This window comes from Pomacea canaliculata, linkage group LG1 (genome assembly GCF_003073045.1).
Source record: "Pomacea canaliculata isolate SZHN2017 linkage group LG1, ASM307304v1, whole genome shotgun sequence".
Classification (NCBI taxonomy): domain Eukaryota; kingdom Metazoa; phylum Mollusca; class Gastropoda; order Architaenioglossa; family Ampullariidae; genus Pomacea; species Pomacea canaliculata.
This window is the reverse complement of record NC_037590.1, coordinates 7,752,450-7,769,101: the sequence shown is the minus strand read 5'-3', so window position 1 is coordinate 7,769,101 and position 16,652 is coordinate 7,752,450. Positions and strand designations below refer to the sequence as shown.

The 16,652-nt window shown below is 41.1% G+C and overlaps 1 protein-coding gene and 1 pseudogene across 1 annotated transcript in view; both read right to left on the bottom strand.

Annotated features, from left to right (window-relative positions):
• Positions 1–16,652, bottom strand: part of LOC112553671 — a 38,864-nt pseudogene that overhangs the window by 5,559 nt on the left and 16,653 nt on the right.
• LOC112577135 (deleted in malignant brain tumors 1 protein-like) overlaps positions 1–16,652 on the bottom strand; it is a 63,479-nt gene that overhangs the window by 44,157 nt on the left and 2,670 nt on the right. The window lies entirely within an intron of this gene.

Below are 16,652 nucleotides of genomic sequence, written 5' to 3'. Positions count from 1 at the left end.
TTGTCTGAAAACATAAATCCGAAATAGATAATTTCATCATGTAACAGCTGCAGGTTAATGTAGCTATGAGGCACAGCTGGATGCCCAATAGGTCACGTACTCAGATATCTTCTTAAGTGGGAAGAGGGAACCCCGAAACTAAAAAGCTAAGCTAAAAATAGCAGCTTGACCAATCTGTCATATACAGTCCTCATTTCTGACTACTTAACCCTTCTTTTCAAACGCAACGACCTTTTTTTCTGTCTGCCTGTCTCTCAAAGTGCTTACAGATCTAGACTGCAGATTGGTACGCTTTAAAGAACTCTCTCCCGTTAACAGTTTCATGTGCTACTTTTTTCCGATATTTTCATACAAGATGATACCAACATTTTACAATCAAACGAGTGTTACCTATTTTAAAAGTCTTTATAAATAACAAATGAATAATGCCCTATACTTTTTATTATCAAAATCAAACATACAAGTGAAAGTAAAACAAAAGGAGAGGGGACAGTACCAATAGAGAGCATCGAACTCAACTCACCAGTCTCTACGAAAGGTTCGCGGCTGCAGACGACGGAGGCGTATGACTTTGAACTGCACGAGGTGGTGACATTGTAAGTACAGTCCAGAAGGCTCGGTTCGCGGCCTGTGCACCGCACGTGTGTGATGCCGATCGGCGCGTCAACTCGGCCAAAGACGCCCCCTCGCACGTGCAGTCCGTGCGGGAATCCGAGAGATCTGCAGGCAGTGACAGCGCTGTTAGTGTCGAAGTCTTCATCACAGATCAGGGTCCAGGCGTCTCCCAGGTAGACCATGACGGCTCCCACAGAGGCGTTGAAACCAAGGTTAAGTTTGACTGGTGAAGAAAAAACATTTATTACAAAGGAAATTTAATAGCTGCGCGTCTATTGAGGAATCAAAGAAGAAAGGCTTACGCAAAAGAATACGAAAAGTCAATAAAATCATGTTTTAAACAGAATAAATAGACAACATTGCCCTCTATAAGATTAAAATGATATTTGATAGTTGCGAGTCTATTGTGAGGAATGGAAGCAGAAATATTTTCGCAAATGAATACCAGAAACCGAAAAAATTCTTTCAGACAATTAATACACAGCATTTCTTTGTACAAGGTTAATAATATTTGATTTATGTCCAACCTTTCTACGAAATTTGTGTTTTCTATATTTTTATGATATTTGTAAATTTTTACGCAACAGACACAATTATATATTAGGCATCCACTACAACAGTGACGAAATAGCATGTGGCTGCGGACTCACTCTTATCGATGCAGACGGCAGAAGCGTCGTTACTATGACTCCTACAGCCATAGCTCCAGCGGCTGTCGACGACCTCATCATTGAAGCCTGAGTGTGGACATTCGGCCAGTGACCTCTCTGACCCCTTACACCTGACGTTGCTCAGCCAGATGGGACCAGCGCCTTGACCGTAGTAAGCATTGCTCACTGCGTACCCGTCCGCGTAGTTCAGGCTGCGGCACAGGACGCGGGCGTCCTCGTCACCCCAGTCGGTGTCGCACACGGTACCCCAGAGTCCACCCTCAGATATTTCCACTCGACCTGCACCCTGACGATCTCCGCTCACAAGGCGATACTGTATCCCTGCAACAAAGTGTTTAATAGAGTTTCCCATCACTACTCGTTAAAGGTTGGTGATCAAGGTCTTGTGGTTAGGGAATTTTTGAATCGCGCATAAAAGACATTTACAGGCATATATCATTTAGTTGTTCCGTACAATCTGCGGTCGAATTATTGCTTTTACTCTGGAGTCCAGTAGACCGCGTGCGGTCACTCGTCTCGCACAGCTTCCCAAGTAATCCGCCATTCCTTCGGTAAGATTGTAATCCTACAGAAGACATTTGCCATCGATATACCAAAGCCGCGTAGACTTAATCCGATCGAGAAATGTTATTACGCAGGTTTACCTTTATTCAACTGAATATTAAATAAAATATCTCAGCAAAATTAATTGACGAATGTGTTTCCGGTTTACGTTATTCTACTAACCTGCAAACGAAACATGTCAGGTAAAAGATTTTTTTTCGATATTTTTCTGAAACTTTTTACAAAAGTTGCTCCTATGAAATTTGTATGCGTACGAAAATTGTGCGACAAGAACAAAAGCAGTTTTATTAAAATTGTGCTTTGCGTTGTTTCTTTAAAACTGATGATCTAAATAGCCTTAAGGCCTACAAGTGTTTAATTTAGAAAATTTTGTGAAGTTGTCCGAAAAAGTGACAATAGCAAACTTAAGTTGACCAGAAACAGTGGTTACAATTGAATGACAGTCGGCGTGTACTAATACCATGAGAAGAGTCTAAAAGCATACCGGTGTCGTTGAAGCAGACAGCGCCGGCCAGGTCCGCCATGCTGCAGTTGCCCAGATGGAGCCGGTCGTTGAAGGGACAATCCCCGAGCGAGGCCTCACTCCCCGTGCAGTTGACGTCACTGATCCAGTAAGGGCCCCGCTCGCTGGGAAGGCGGTAGAGGTCGTTGGACTGCGAGTGATGGTAGGCGGCGCCGTCCTGATAACCACGTGACCTGCACTGCACGCGTGCATCCACGTCGTCCCAGAAGGTGTTGCAGATGCGTCCCGCCACGCCCAGGTGTGTCACCACCACCTGCCCGCTAGTCTTTGTGTTGTCCTGGAAGTCGAACCTGTACCCTGCAGTATTAGGGTATGTAATTAAGGTTGTTACAGAGGAAATAACGCAGAACGTGATAAACAAGCAAAGGTCAAAAGATCTACAAGAAAACGGACAAACAAAAAGGGAGGCGCGAATACTGGACCTTAACTAACAGACAGGAACAGACCGGTAAAAAAGGAAGGTGGGAGACCAAGGACATAAAAATAATTCTATGGAAACGTAATAAGTTAAAGTTTTCCTCTTTTTCTTGCGAATGACTAAACAAACAAGTAGTCGAGCAGTAAATAACGCATATGATAAGCAAGCAGGCAGATAGGCAGACAGATCTACAGAAACACGGACTGACAAAAAAGTCCTGATCCGTGGACCTCAGACTAACAGACAGGAACAGATAATAAAAAAGGGAGATGGGAGAATAGGACAACAAACTAATTCTTCCAAAACGTTTATACAAATGAGGTTAGGTTCTCCTTTTTTCTTGGAAGTGAATAGACAGACAAGCAGTTGGGCAGGATGAAAGACCGATCGACCAACGAACGAGCAGACACAGAAAAACAAGTGACAATACGAAATAACGCAAGGAGGAGTCGAAGCCAGTAACTTCCGTGGTCATAAAAAAGCCAAACGGTCCCGTTGATGACCAGAACAAGCCTGGCTACCATAATACATTTTGTATTTTTCACTGGGCTTCACTAACCTTCATCAACGACATCTGTACTGTTGAAACAAACAACTGACGCGTAGTTTCCCGACAAACAGCCTCCTGGTCTGAGACAGTCAGTTGAGTCGCTTTCTGTTCCTTGGCACCTCATAGTGTAGTTCAGATTGGTCTTATACAACTTTATTTGGTATGAAAGCGTTCCATAGGCTGAACAGCAGACAGCTCTACCATCAACGTAAGCCATGTCTTGGCAGACTCGCCTGTGTGTTGAAGGGTAGATATTGTACACTACATATTATTCCAAAAATATTTAGCACAAACGTAAGATTTTTGTTTTCCGATTTTCTTCTCTGCTAATGTTGCATATTGTAACTGTGTATTAACAATATCCACAAAATGTCCTTATTATGTCACTGCATCTCATTTTTTAAAAAAAATCCATGATGTGTTAGTACATTAACTTTGTCAGCTCTTTTGCAGTCAAGATGCAGCATTCCGTCTAATGGATATAACGTCTTTTATAGACAATCAAGTTCGATTCCGATTGCCTGCAAGTAAGAAGAATGCAGAACAACATAATTAAAATCAGATGATGTGACACCTTGCTGTGATGTCATCGAAGTCCGTGTCACACAGGTTGTACCACGTGCCGTTTTTGTAGAACTGAACCGGACCCTGGCGAACGTTTCATCATTTGTTGTTCCGATGCGCACTGCAAAGTTTGAGAACGAGGCTGTTGGTACTGCACAGTTTTAAAAACAGCGCTTTCTGCACTGTCATGGTTTAAAATAGGTTTTACATAAAAAAATTAGAAGCTGCTCTGCTTACACTAAAGATTCTAAAGCAATACTCTTGTACTGCACAAAATTTAACATTTTTCTTACCTCTTAAATAATGTAAAAAATCCTCATTTTTGGAGTTCTTTTTCTGCTATTTAGCTCTCACCTTAAGATAGCCCTGTTTTAGTATCCTGGACTTGTTTTTAGACATATTCTTTAAGATAACTATTATAAGACACCTGTTATGACTCCTCATTTTGTTTTTTCCTCATGGTTCTATGGCAATCCTTATCAGAAACAAATCTATGTGCTCAAGTTAGGTACAGGATACCGACTGGGTGGCAGCTGTGTGTGACCTTCTGAGCATGCGTACACATCGGTCGAGGGTGCGTTGTATGGTACCTAAATGGAATAATTTCTCTCGAGGTAAATGGGAAATAAACTTAGCTAACCACTTCTTCCAAATAAACAGAACAATAAGTAAACCAACCCTGATCAGGGAGGAATTCACATTAAGAGCACAGGAGGAAACACTTCTGCCCCAGCTTACCATCACCATAACAGACGACTCTAACAGGATAGCGCGTGCAGTAGTACGTGTTCTCTGCAGTTTTCCAGCCTGAGTGCGGGCACTCATCCAGCACAGCTTCGTCTCCCTTGCACATGAAGGTGTTCTGATAGCTCTTGTCGGGAGGGTCTGGATAGCTTCCCAAGTAATCTATAGATCCTTCCGTAAAACCGTGCATCCTACAGACGACTTTTGCCCAGGATTGACCATATCCGTACTCACACACAATACCCCAGGTACCATTGACCTGCACCTCCACGCGTCCTTTGTATGTGGAGTTGCTGCCAGCCAAACGGTAGTTAATACCTGGACAGAGTATGGTCTTCGTGAGGAAAACACCTTCACACATTCCAAGTGTACTAAGGCTCAAAATTTCTTAGTAACTCTTTTTTCGTAGTGCACGATGGAATACAATATATAAACAAGCAAATTAAGTGCACATGCTGGTGACTAAAAAACAAAGGTAAATGTTACAGGGGATTGAAAGAAGAAGGCGTAGACTTAATGACATGTACAAGACCATACAAAAAGTATGATATATTAGTAAAAATATAATGTTATATATTTATATAAATCTACAAATATAGATTAAAAAAATTATGATAAATGTTTCAACAGTTAAAGACAATTTTGTCATCAGAACAGCAGCAGCAAATATCTACTGGACTAGGTTTTTTTCCTCTGACCTTCTATGTCTGAACACGTGACTCCAGCGGAAAGTTGAGTAGAGCACTGCGACACGGCAGCCAGGGTCTTGGGGCAGTCTCGCAGAGAGCGCTCCGAGCCGGTACACTGTACATCAGTCATCCAAAATGGACGATTTGAGACATGATGCTTAAAAGCCTGACCCGTCAGGAAGCCCAGCTCTCTGCAAAACACTCTGGCATCGGTGTCGTCCCAGTTGTCGCTGCAGATGCTGCCCGTGATGTTCATGAAGGTGACTTGCACCTCGCCCGAGTTGTTAGCGTTTCCGCCGTCCAGTGAGAACGTGTAGTCTGAAGTAGAAAAACCAGAAAGATTGTTTACAGTAGTAGTTCATTTCGTTTATGTGATTAGTACGCTGGGATCAACATAAGCTCGACTGAATTTGGAGGAAACACATGTTTATGACGCAGACGTATGGACACATTTTTGTCATGATGAAATACGGAAACTAGGGTTACAGATAAAAATCATTCATGTAATGCAAATATATAGAAACACGATGGCCACGCATCTGGAACCATATAGAGCTGTGGAACTACGGATTAATTGCAGAAATTGGGAAACATCTTTCACGGGTGACCTCAGAAAACAACACGCCAAAAATATGTTTGCTGAGATATTTTAACTATTCAGGAGGCTTGGACCTACCTGTAGGATTAGGTCCGTTGTAGCAAGCTACTGAAACAACGTCTCTCGTGCAGTAATTAAGACTTTCAGGAGGGCTGTGACTGCAGTTAGTCAATGCCTGCTCTCTGCCCGTACACTGGAAGTTTTCGGCAATAGGGCGGGAATATTTCCCAAAAGGGCTGCAGCACAGGTGGTAGCCGTTGTTGTACCCGAGATCTGCATGCGACAGCTGGCACGACATGACGACACTCACAGGTTAGGGTTAAGGGTCAATTGAAACAATCCATCTTATTTAATTTTTATTAAGTGGACTTATCAGCTTTCTTATTTAATAGATAAAGCAAAATAAAAAGACCCCGAAATCTTTTTATATATTGGAGAAAGTGAAAAAAATAGATTGCAATAGAATGGAAAAATGACAAGTAATGCAGGCATACTGAAACGTGTTACTAATTTACTATTATACGTAGACTGTACAAACTGCATTGCTATATAGGACCTACAATATACTTTAAGTGTTGACAATTATAATCTGGATCCCGAGACTGCGGTGGGTGTCATCACGTGACATGGGGATATGCTGCTTACCGGTGTTCTCTCAGTCCAGCCGCCATCACAGATGGCCCCCCAGCGTTTGTTGTAGTAGATGTGCACCTCTCCCATAGAGAGAGAATTTCCGGAAAATATACGTGCTGCAGAGTTTTGTGGAAACGAAAAACATGAAGACCACATTACAATCAAAATTTAATTTCTGCTACTCTTGGAAGTTGTTACGTTTTCTCTATGATTACTATTGTTAACATACACAAATCTACAAAAAATTAAAATATCGTTACTGTTGATGATTGTGAAAACGACTTCGACTCTTAAGAAAAATAGAAGGATTGTTTGTATACACGAATCTATGTCTGTTTGCACGTTTGTGTGTGTGTGTGTGTGAGAGAGAGAGAGACAGCATGTGGTTCCAGAGGAATAAAAAGAAGCAGAATATTGTAATAAGTGTATAAAAGTACTGCATTTTTTAGTGTTAATGCAAACTATTACAGCCGCGGTTCTCAAACGGTGGGGCGCGCCCCTTGGGGGGGGGGGGGCGACGTGCTTTCAAGGGGGTCGCGGAGGTGGTCATTTTTAAAAAGTTTCATACCGGTATTGGTAAAATTAGCTTACATTGCCGGCTAAGGGGGGCGCGTGGACGTACCTTTGTTCGTCGGGGGGGGGGGGGGGGGGGGCATCACAAGTAAAAGGTTGAGAACCGCTGTATCACAGCATTACATAATTCAAAAAGCAATGGCTGTTACGGCTACATTACGTTCTTGAAATGTCTCCGGCCTCATATAATTGCCTGCATTAGCAAAGCACTTACCTCTAGTATCTTCATCATTAGAAATATGCAATGTGCACTATATATATATAGCATATATAATTACGTGGTCAAGTACTTACTAGTGTTGTAGCAGATGACATATACATCCCGGCCACTTCTATCACTGGCATTCCAAGTATTCGAACACTCAAACAGACTTTGCTCATAACCTTTGCAGTAAATGCCGCTCATCCACACCTAACAAAGACAGAACAAACTCTAGTTATTTCTTCTAACTCTGCATGTTTCATAACTCATCCCAGAATTCAGCTGTCATAACTTCAAGAAGTGTACGACTAGGACAGCTTGCACGTAAGACAAGTATTTTGAAGTATATCTGAAATATTAAACGCCTTCTTTAATACGATATAAGCTATAACCCTGGTGTTAAATAATTTCTTGATTCAATTACTCAAAAAAGAGAATATAATTATTTCCAAGCAAATCTGCAATCATAATTTCACACGATTTTAGCCAACCATGCTTTACAAAGCTACAGCTCCAGAAGATTGTCCGGCCCTCGTTGAGGTTAAGAAACATCTGCTATAGATTATTAGCTACTTGTCTCATCCAGGAATCGTCACCACTAGGTTGTTAGGTATTTATTAAATAGCATGTATATTATCAGAGTACTCTAAGTCGTTTCAGAAAGACTAGTTGATATATCCCGTACGACTTTATTAGAACTTGCTACGTGTCTTTCCTGTCGAAACGCTCTAATTAAATTATTCATCTACTCACTTGGCCTGTAACGGTATCTCTTCGCATGTTCACGGGAGCGGTCTGCCCACCCACGAATCCAAGATGTCTGCAGGCAACGTCAGCATTTGTGTCCGAGAAGTAGTAACTGCTAGTGACCCGACCCCACTGATCCTCATACATGACCTCCAGGCGACCAAAGTTGCGTCCGCCATCCGTGAGCCGCAGCTTGATGTCTAAAAGGGAAAGTGATCTTGATAATGTTGTTGATTGATTGATGATGATGATGATGATGATGATGATGATGATGATGATGATGATGATGATGATGATGTTTAGTTTTCAATTTTTATTTGTAGTATCTGTGAAATTGTGCTTGTATTTCAATTTCGTATCCTTGCTGGACTATAGAGTACGTTGTTCTGGTAGTAACTGATAAGTTCAGCTATTCGCCCTACTAGGCAAACACCACATTCTCTATAGCTTCTCTCGAATCTACGTTTGTCCTTTCTCGTCTATTGTACGCTTATTCCATTGCTCCTTCTTCCCCTTCACCACCTTCACCGCCGCCGCCACCATAACCACGACGACGACGACGACATTTTTATGTAAGTTGATTCTATTTTGTCTTAGCAAAGAAAAGTGGAGAATGGGAAACAGCCTGACACTAATATAGCTTCCTACCCGATATACGTGAACAAAGGACCCCGGCAGCCACACGCCTCTCCGAGCAGCCAATGTCGTCGCTGCTGTCCTTAAAGGAGCACCCTGCCAGCGAGGACTCCTGCCCTGAGCACTGGAAGTCGCCGACGAGAATGGGGGTTTCTAGAAAAGAGGTCCAGTTAAGAGTTTTAGTTTCGCGAGACGCATACTGAAGGTCATGCGTTAAACAACACAAGACATTTCAAAATTATTTGAAGGAAATATGTAATGACACGCAGGACTGTGTGTTCTTAGCCCGGAGAACATACCTGGGACGTTGTTACCGTAGAAGGTGACGCCGTGACTGTACCCAAGACCCCGGCAGGTGGCGTTAGCGTCACGATCGTCCCAGTTGCTGTTGCACACCGGGCCCCATAGTCCGTAACGGTTGACCTCCACCATGCCGTAGTAGCCTTCTGGTCCAGCAAGCCGCACTGTCAGTGCTGTCAACAGAAACATCTTTAGCTCTTAATAAACGATGAAAGGCATTGATCTTGCTGGGACGTGACTTGAAAACACTATCATTACAATAATGTGTGAGTGTTGTCAGTGTGTTTGTGAAAGAAATAGAGAACGAAAGAGAGATTGGGGTAAAGAATGAAGGAAAGGGACCACAAAAAGTTATGAATAAAAGTATGCACGTTTAAAGCAGTTTTGGAATAAAGTCTACAATCTCAGTTCTATTTGACAATACTTGGTCGAGACAAATACAAATTTATATACCTAAAAGGAAAAAAGACCAGTAAAACATGAACATTATATTCATCATCTACATACCACACACCTAATCAGCCTTGGTCCTTAACTCACTCTGTTCTTGGAGTGAAGTATTAGAACACAGGACGCTGGCGTATTTTCCAGAAGGGCAGACAACTGATGTGCTGACATCGCAGTCCGCTAGTGTAGCCTCATCACCCCGACATCTGTTCACCTTGAAGCCGATTTGTCTGGCATCGACTGGGCCCGTACCCAGCGGTCCAAGCGCAGAACAACACTGAGGGCGCGCGTACAAGAGTCCCAGGGCCCTGCAGGCCACCTGTGCCGCCATCTGGTCAAAGCCCTGGTCACACACGGCTGTCCAGGTGTCATTGGTATAGACTTCCACTCGCCCGTAATTCTCTTGTCTTGTCCCCGTTAATCGGACTAAAACAAATATCAGAGTCTGTTAGCTAAGTTTCAGATTTTACAAAAGTTTTGTTATTAAATAACTTAATTAATACAGATTATAACTATAATGGAATTTTAGCGAAAACAAATTACTAATGTATATAGAAATGTTTTACTCAATATTACATTTATGAGACTATTTGACTATTGGCCCCTTCAAAAGCCATTGGTTAGCTTAAGAGTTCAGATGGAAAGTGAAAGAACTAGTCGGCGCTGGACAGTGTAGTCAGCAGTGGTTCCTGATTTCTGGCTTCTATAAGATACTCCTCACCTGAATCATTAAAACACTGCACTGCAGGACCGTAACTGGAATACGAGCAGCGTGTATACCAGGAGGCGAGGCCGTTAAGTGACAGATCGCAGTCCCACAGGGATTGAGAGGATGCCGATCGAGTGCAGTCTACGCGAGTAAGCAGCAAGTAACTTGAACCCTGTCAAACAGAAAACACCAGTATCAGTTGAACCCTGTCAAAGGGGACGTAAGAAAACCTGTATTAGGTGAACCCTGTCAGACAGTAAAAAAAAACCCCACCTGTATCGGTTAAACTCTCTCGGACAGACCACACACTCACAGAACAGTTTTAGAAAATGAATACTGTATAAGCCTATATTTATGTGTGCAGGGTCTGTACTAAATACAATTACAACACATGCAGCCTGCACTTTAGGATGTGTTCGTGTTTCGAGCATGTTGTCATGAAAGTGTACATAGTGATCTAGCCGATTAAACAGACCAGGCAGTAGATCACACAGCCGACCATTAAAGGTTTAAAGAACACGATGTTTGCTTTGTTTTTCTCCCGGCACATGTCCTTTTTCAGTTCTGGTTGTGTGAAAATGTATATTTGTGCATTTAATTTATTCATTGGTGCATAGTAAGTTCTAAATAATATATAAACACGTTTAAATAACGCATGGAAATATACTTTAGCGCATAGTCAGTAGCCTGTAGTGTATAAGCTGCCGTAAAATTATTTCAGTACCATAGAAAGTACGGACGATGTTTAGATAATAGCAATTATTGCAAAAAATAATAGTTAGCTTTTTAATAAGAAAGTATTTTGCCTACATGTTGATGCAATTTTGTACCTTTTTAGTAACACAGAAAGTAATAATTAATGTAAATGCTTATTTTAATGTATAGAAACTATTAGGGCATGATCCATCGCTTACTTTGCGTACGTTGTATAGTTAGTGTATTGGTTCTAGTAACTAATACTACAATAAAAAGTGAGACTGTCACCTGACCTGTCCGTACGAGCCTGCGCCAAGGAACCGTCCAGATCTGAACCCCATGCTTTTGCAAGCCACGGCGGCCTCCACGTCAGGTCCAACCATCGCTGCATATCGAACCGCTGTTGCCATAGTCCATCGACACCTCCACTCGACCCGTCGTCTGTGTGCCGTTAGCCAGAAGGAACTGGGTGCCTGGGAAGATAAGAGGAAGGTAAATACACGAAGCAGCTTGTCCTCTTCGGGTGCATCAAGGTGGGCGAAACAAACATCACCTTTGCGTCTTCCGTCAGGAACCTGGGATTCATTATCATAGCAATCATGAAATTACAGCTGTCTGTCAATTATGAGCTACACAAGATCAGCGCCATCCGTTACATTCTGTCACATTCATTCTACCAACACTTTTGTCTGTGTGTTTGTTTTATCCAGACTTGATTACTGCAACTCCTTGCTTGCTGACTGCCCTGGATACCTTCTTCACAAACTCCAGAAAGTATAGAACTCTGCTGCACGTCTGGTGCTTAGAGTTAGGAAACGGGACCACAGACACCTTTCCTTCGTTTTCTACACTGGCTTCCACGCGTTCTGGCATCCAGTACAAACTGTCCGTGCTGTGCTTTGATTTCTTTGCTGGCACCTGCCCTGATTATTCTCTGAACTGCTCTGCCCTTACATCTCAGCTAGACAACACCGCTCCTCGTCTGATGATCATTTCCTTACTCTTCCTATCACCAAAACAACAACATATGACCAAAGGATTTTTAGTTATTGTGCCGCGAAACAATGAAACTCTCTCCTTTTCCATATCCGCCTTCTATCTACCATTGAATCCTTTAAACGGGCACTGAAAACACCGTAAACATTACTCCTAACAACCTTTCCCATTATACTAGTCTTTTTCAAACCCTTCCTTTTGCAATATTTTGTTACTCTCATCTCTTGCTCTTGTTATTTGGTTTCTCTTTGCGTTTGCTGTATTTGATTTTATTCTTTGTTTAGTACGGTTATTTATTCTTTTATAGCTCATATGCTATTTGTGTTCCTGTCCCTCGTATGCTATCCAGGTTTCGTTCTTGTTCTTAAGCGCTAAAACCATGCTCCTTAGGAGTGTGAGCACGCGCTTTACAAATTTGGCTTTTATTACTATTAATAATATGATGAAGGGGTAGGGGGCACTACACGAGGGGCTGAAATAAGGATCTTCGAGGAATACTTTGCTGTACGACTGTTGGACTGTGTGGTCTATTCCATTTACATTACGGACTGAGAAAAACCCAAAGCTTATTAAATTGCATCATGTTCCAACCATCAGTCCCCGGTCGTCAACCTCTTACCAGCCTCTCTGTTGCAGTAGACAGCGGCGAGTCCGTAGGTGTTGCAGTTGCTGACGTTTCCGAAGACGAGATTCCGACACCGGGTGAGGTGAGACTCGCTGCCGTCGCAGTCAATGTTGGACAGCCAGCGGAGCGAGGACCTGTCGTAGGACTTGTCAACCACAGCCCAACCCCCGGTGTAGCCGACCTCTCTACAGATGACGTTGGCGTCGTTGTGGTCGAAGCCGGATGGACACACGAAGCCCCAGTAGCCCATGTGCTGCACTTTGACCCGTCCATAAGTTCCTCTTGACGCGGTGTCTATCTGTACTGTGTAACCTGTCGACGTCAAGGCAGTAGCAGGGTATCAATTGTTATGTTGCAGTAAAATGTCCTTCAGCCATTCTGGTTAAATTATAGATCAGATATTTCAGCTGATATCTTACCCCTGCCGGGTGGAATGCTGGAGCATACGACGGAGGCATATTTTCCAGACAGGCAGTATGTCCTTGTGTCGTAATAACAGTCGCTGAACAGAGCCTCGCTGCCTGTACACCTGACACCGGACCGGACGATAGGCAGGGACTTATACCCGAACGCCGAGCAGCACAGGTGGATGCCGTACGGGTAGCCGAGGTCACGGCAGGCCACGCTGGCCTCGCGGTCCGTGAAGTTGTCATCGCAGACCAGCCTGTATGTCCTGGACGTGGTGTTGATGGGCACCTGTACAGCCCCGTAGCCCGCATTCTCAACTAGTTTCACTGGGGATAGAGAAAAGTTTTCAGATGAGGATTTCCATGGAACTGTCGCTGTGCTGTAGTGTCACTAAAATGTACATATCAGTGGAACTAGTACTGAGTTCTGATGCTACTAAATATTATCACTGGCGCGAACCGGTCATAAAAGGACCAGACGGCCATCCATCCAGCCAACCAGCAAACCAGTCTGCGGAACGCTTAAACTACAACCTGCAAGTTGCAAGTATAAATAAAATATACTGTTGCTAATATGATACTTTTTATTTTTAAATTATTTACTTTTTATACGACGAAAACTCACTTTATTGATTGAAGCCTTTGGTAAAGATGGCTTCTGTTTCTAAATTTCTTACATAATGAGCATATTAACACATATCTGCACAAATTATCTTAATTGTTGCTTGCAGTGTATTAAAAATATAACATTAAATATTAAGCTCAATGTTGAAAGAATATCAAAATTTTGATTAATAATTCTGGACCATGACCAGCCAGTTACAATAAACTGCTAAACTGTGCATGCATGAAGGGGTGCAAACAGACCCAAACCTCCAGGCTTTTTAACCTTTGTTTTCTACAAAGTCATCACAGTCTTATTCAAAAAGATAATGACCACTTTACAGTTCTATGCTTATCTCATATCTAATTGCAGATAAACAACTTTTTTTAATGATGACTATTTACTTCTAACACAGATGTTCAAAGCCACAGATATTTGCAATGCTAAAGACTTAGATGTAAACTGAAAATATTTTCAGAAAGTCTGATGACACCTCACACACAGGGCAAAGACTGGAAAAACATGCCAAAAATACAGGTAAATAAACTGATACTAATGTGTATTGTTATTTAGGCAATGGCTTTATCCGGTATATTGGTGTCATGCTTAAGTAATGATGCATTGTGTCTATTATATAATTATTAACTATTGATAAATGCAAAACACATAGGCATAGCAAAGTGATAGGCATTTATTGTAATCTATATCTATATTTATTGTAATGCAAATAACTATAACATTATGGAAATGTTGATACACTAATGAAACCATTTTAAATGTATATAGAACAATCAAGTAAATAATGTACATGCTACAAAAACTGAAAGATAAGAGAGTAATCAGTCACTCAATAAGTAATCATCACCTGAACATAAAAATACACAAGATATTATCAATTACAGACACACCATAAACAAAAGACTGTGCTCTATTTTATTACAGAGCATGTAGCTAAAGGTATTTTCAACACTTCTTTTCAAAGTAACAAAAATTATTTGAACATTATGCTCATTTATCTCAGGTGTATCATGGGTGTTTGAGTCCACCAGCAGTAGTGAGATAGTAAACACTTTACATTAGCTATACATATAGATTAAATTACTCTCATTTTTTATCCCTATATACATATATCACATTATTAGAGGTAATTTATCATTTAAACATTAGATTGTTTGACATCTGTTACTTAGCAAAGGAATAACTACATGCTTCTAATTAAAGACTATTGGAGTAGAGAATATATCTTGTAAAATATAAGCTACAGCTGGAAGTGGAGCACATTACTTCATATCATACTTAAATAACAACAATATTCATAGTATGACACAAATATTTTAGTAAATAAAAATTTTCACCTTGACAAAAAACTCCCAATCATGCCTAATACATTTCTGGATTCCATCATTGTTCAATTTCTGAATAAAAAAAACAGTTCTTTTCCTTCTGTTTGCTGTGGTCACATACACACCAGTAGAAAGGTCTGTGATAAATGTGAAGAACCCATGTATTGTTAAACTTAAATTGCAAAAATAAATATAAAAATACATAATTTAAAAGCAAATATACATACAGTATTAGCAGCCATTACTTCTACTCAAATTTTAGCTAATACAGAATTCACCGCAATATTCATATTGTATATTGATATATATATGCATATTATAAATATTGTAATGTGCAACTTTTATATCAAAACTTTTATATTAGGAAATAATTAGTCCTCCAAGTGCAAGTATTTTTATTCTTTAAAAACACTTCAAGACAAAATCATCAACAACATCAAGTGCAAATTGGTTGATAGTGTTTAACACCATGCCAACAATTAAGGCTATATCATGGCATCCAGTGCAAGGTGTTAGTGTACGTTAAATATGTTAAATATCCTACCTTTGTCTTTCGGCTTTTTTTTTTTTTTTTGGTCCACAGATTTCGATGTCCTGTCGATCCCAAAGTCAACCGATGCGAAAGGTACGAACTGATAAGACTGGATGTTATTCACAGACATCTTATTCACTGAGACACCATTCATTGTGTTGAAATGTTCGCAGTGACCGCCACTCTCTGTCTCAGCCTACGTCGTCTGCTAACGTCTCGAAAAGAGATCGCGGTTACTCGGCGGAAGAACACAACTGTCGATTTCACTGGACTTTTGATTTTCATTAAACAGCGGCAACCGATGTAGTGCTAATAACTGGTAATTAAGCGAGGAATGAATAATTTATTTCTTCTGTATTGCTCTCGTGCGATGCAATCGTAACTAAATATACTTTTCGAATGTTTCAGATTAGCCAGCGACACAGCCTTCTCACTGCTGTCACAGCCTTGACTATGTCTCTACGCATATTCTTCGCTCCACTTGTTCTTTGAAACCCACTCTTATCACGTTGGGCAGAATAGATTTGGTATCGTAGTAAGAGAAAACAGGATATGCAGCTATTACAGCAGTCTGAGACAAATGTTTTAGTATTATTAAACCATGCGTGTATTTTATAGAAGAACCACCTGTGTGACATGTCAAGACTAAGTTCACGACATTCTGAGTCATGTGATCTTCATGTCCACACGATGTAACTCACTGACCTTGACCCGTGCACCTCACTCTTGGGATGTAGGATGGGGACGAGCAGAAGCTGTAGCTGACGTTGAAGCTGCTAGCAGGACATTGCCATAGACTGGTCTCTGAACCTCCTGCAACTGTTTACATAAGCATCCTTGTAAGCCAACAGTCAGTTGACTTTGAGAAGGTAAACTATTATGACCTAATTGTGTCTATATAGCGCAACAAATCGAGTCTACTGCTGAATCACTGTGATAATATCATGACTTTAACAAAGCAATTACTGTCCTGTAGTTCTTAAAGACAATTTGTGAACTGGTAAGCGACCTGTGCTATTACACAGCCACATACAGACCTAATCATATAATGGCTTGAATTTCATCAGTGACAACAGTTAGATTAAGAGTTCTAGTTTTAAATATCGAATTCCGTTCTACAATTAACAGTTCATGTCAAATCACAAAAGACCTGTCTGAAAACTTCAAAAAAAAAAACCCAAACAAACCAAAACCACCATCAAAAATACATTAAATATACAAACATTCAGAAAATAGCATCAAAAGCAAAAACAGGTAACGACAGTA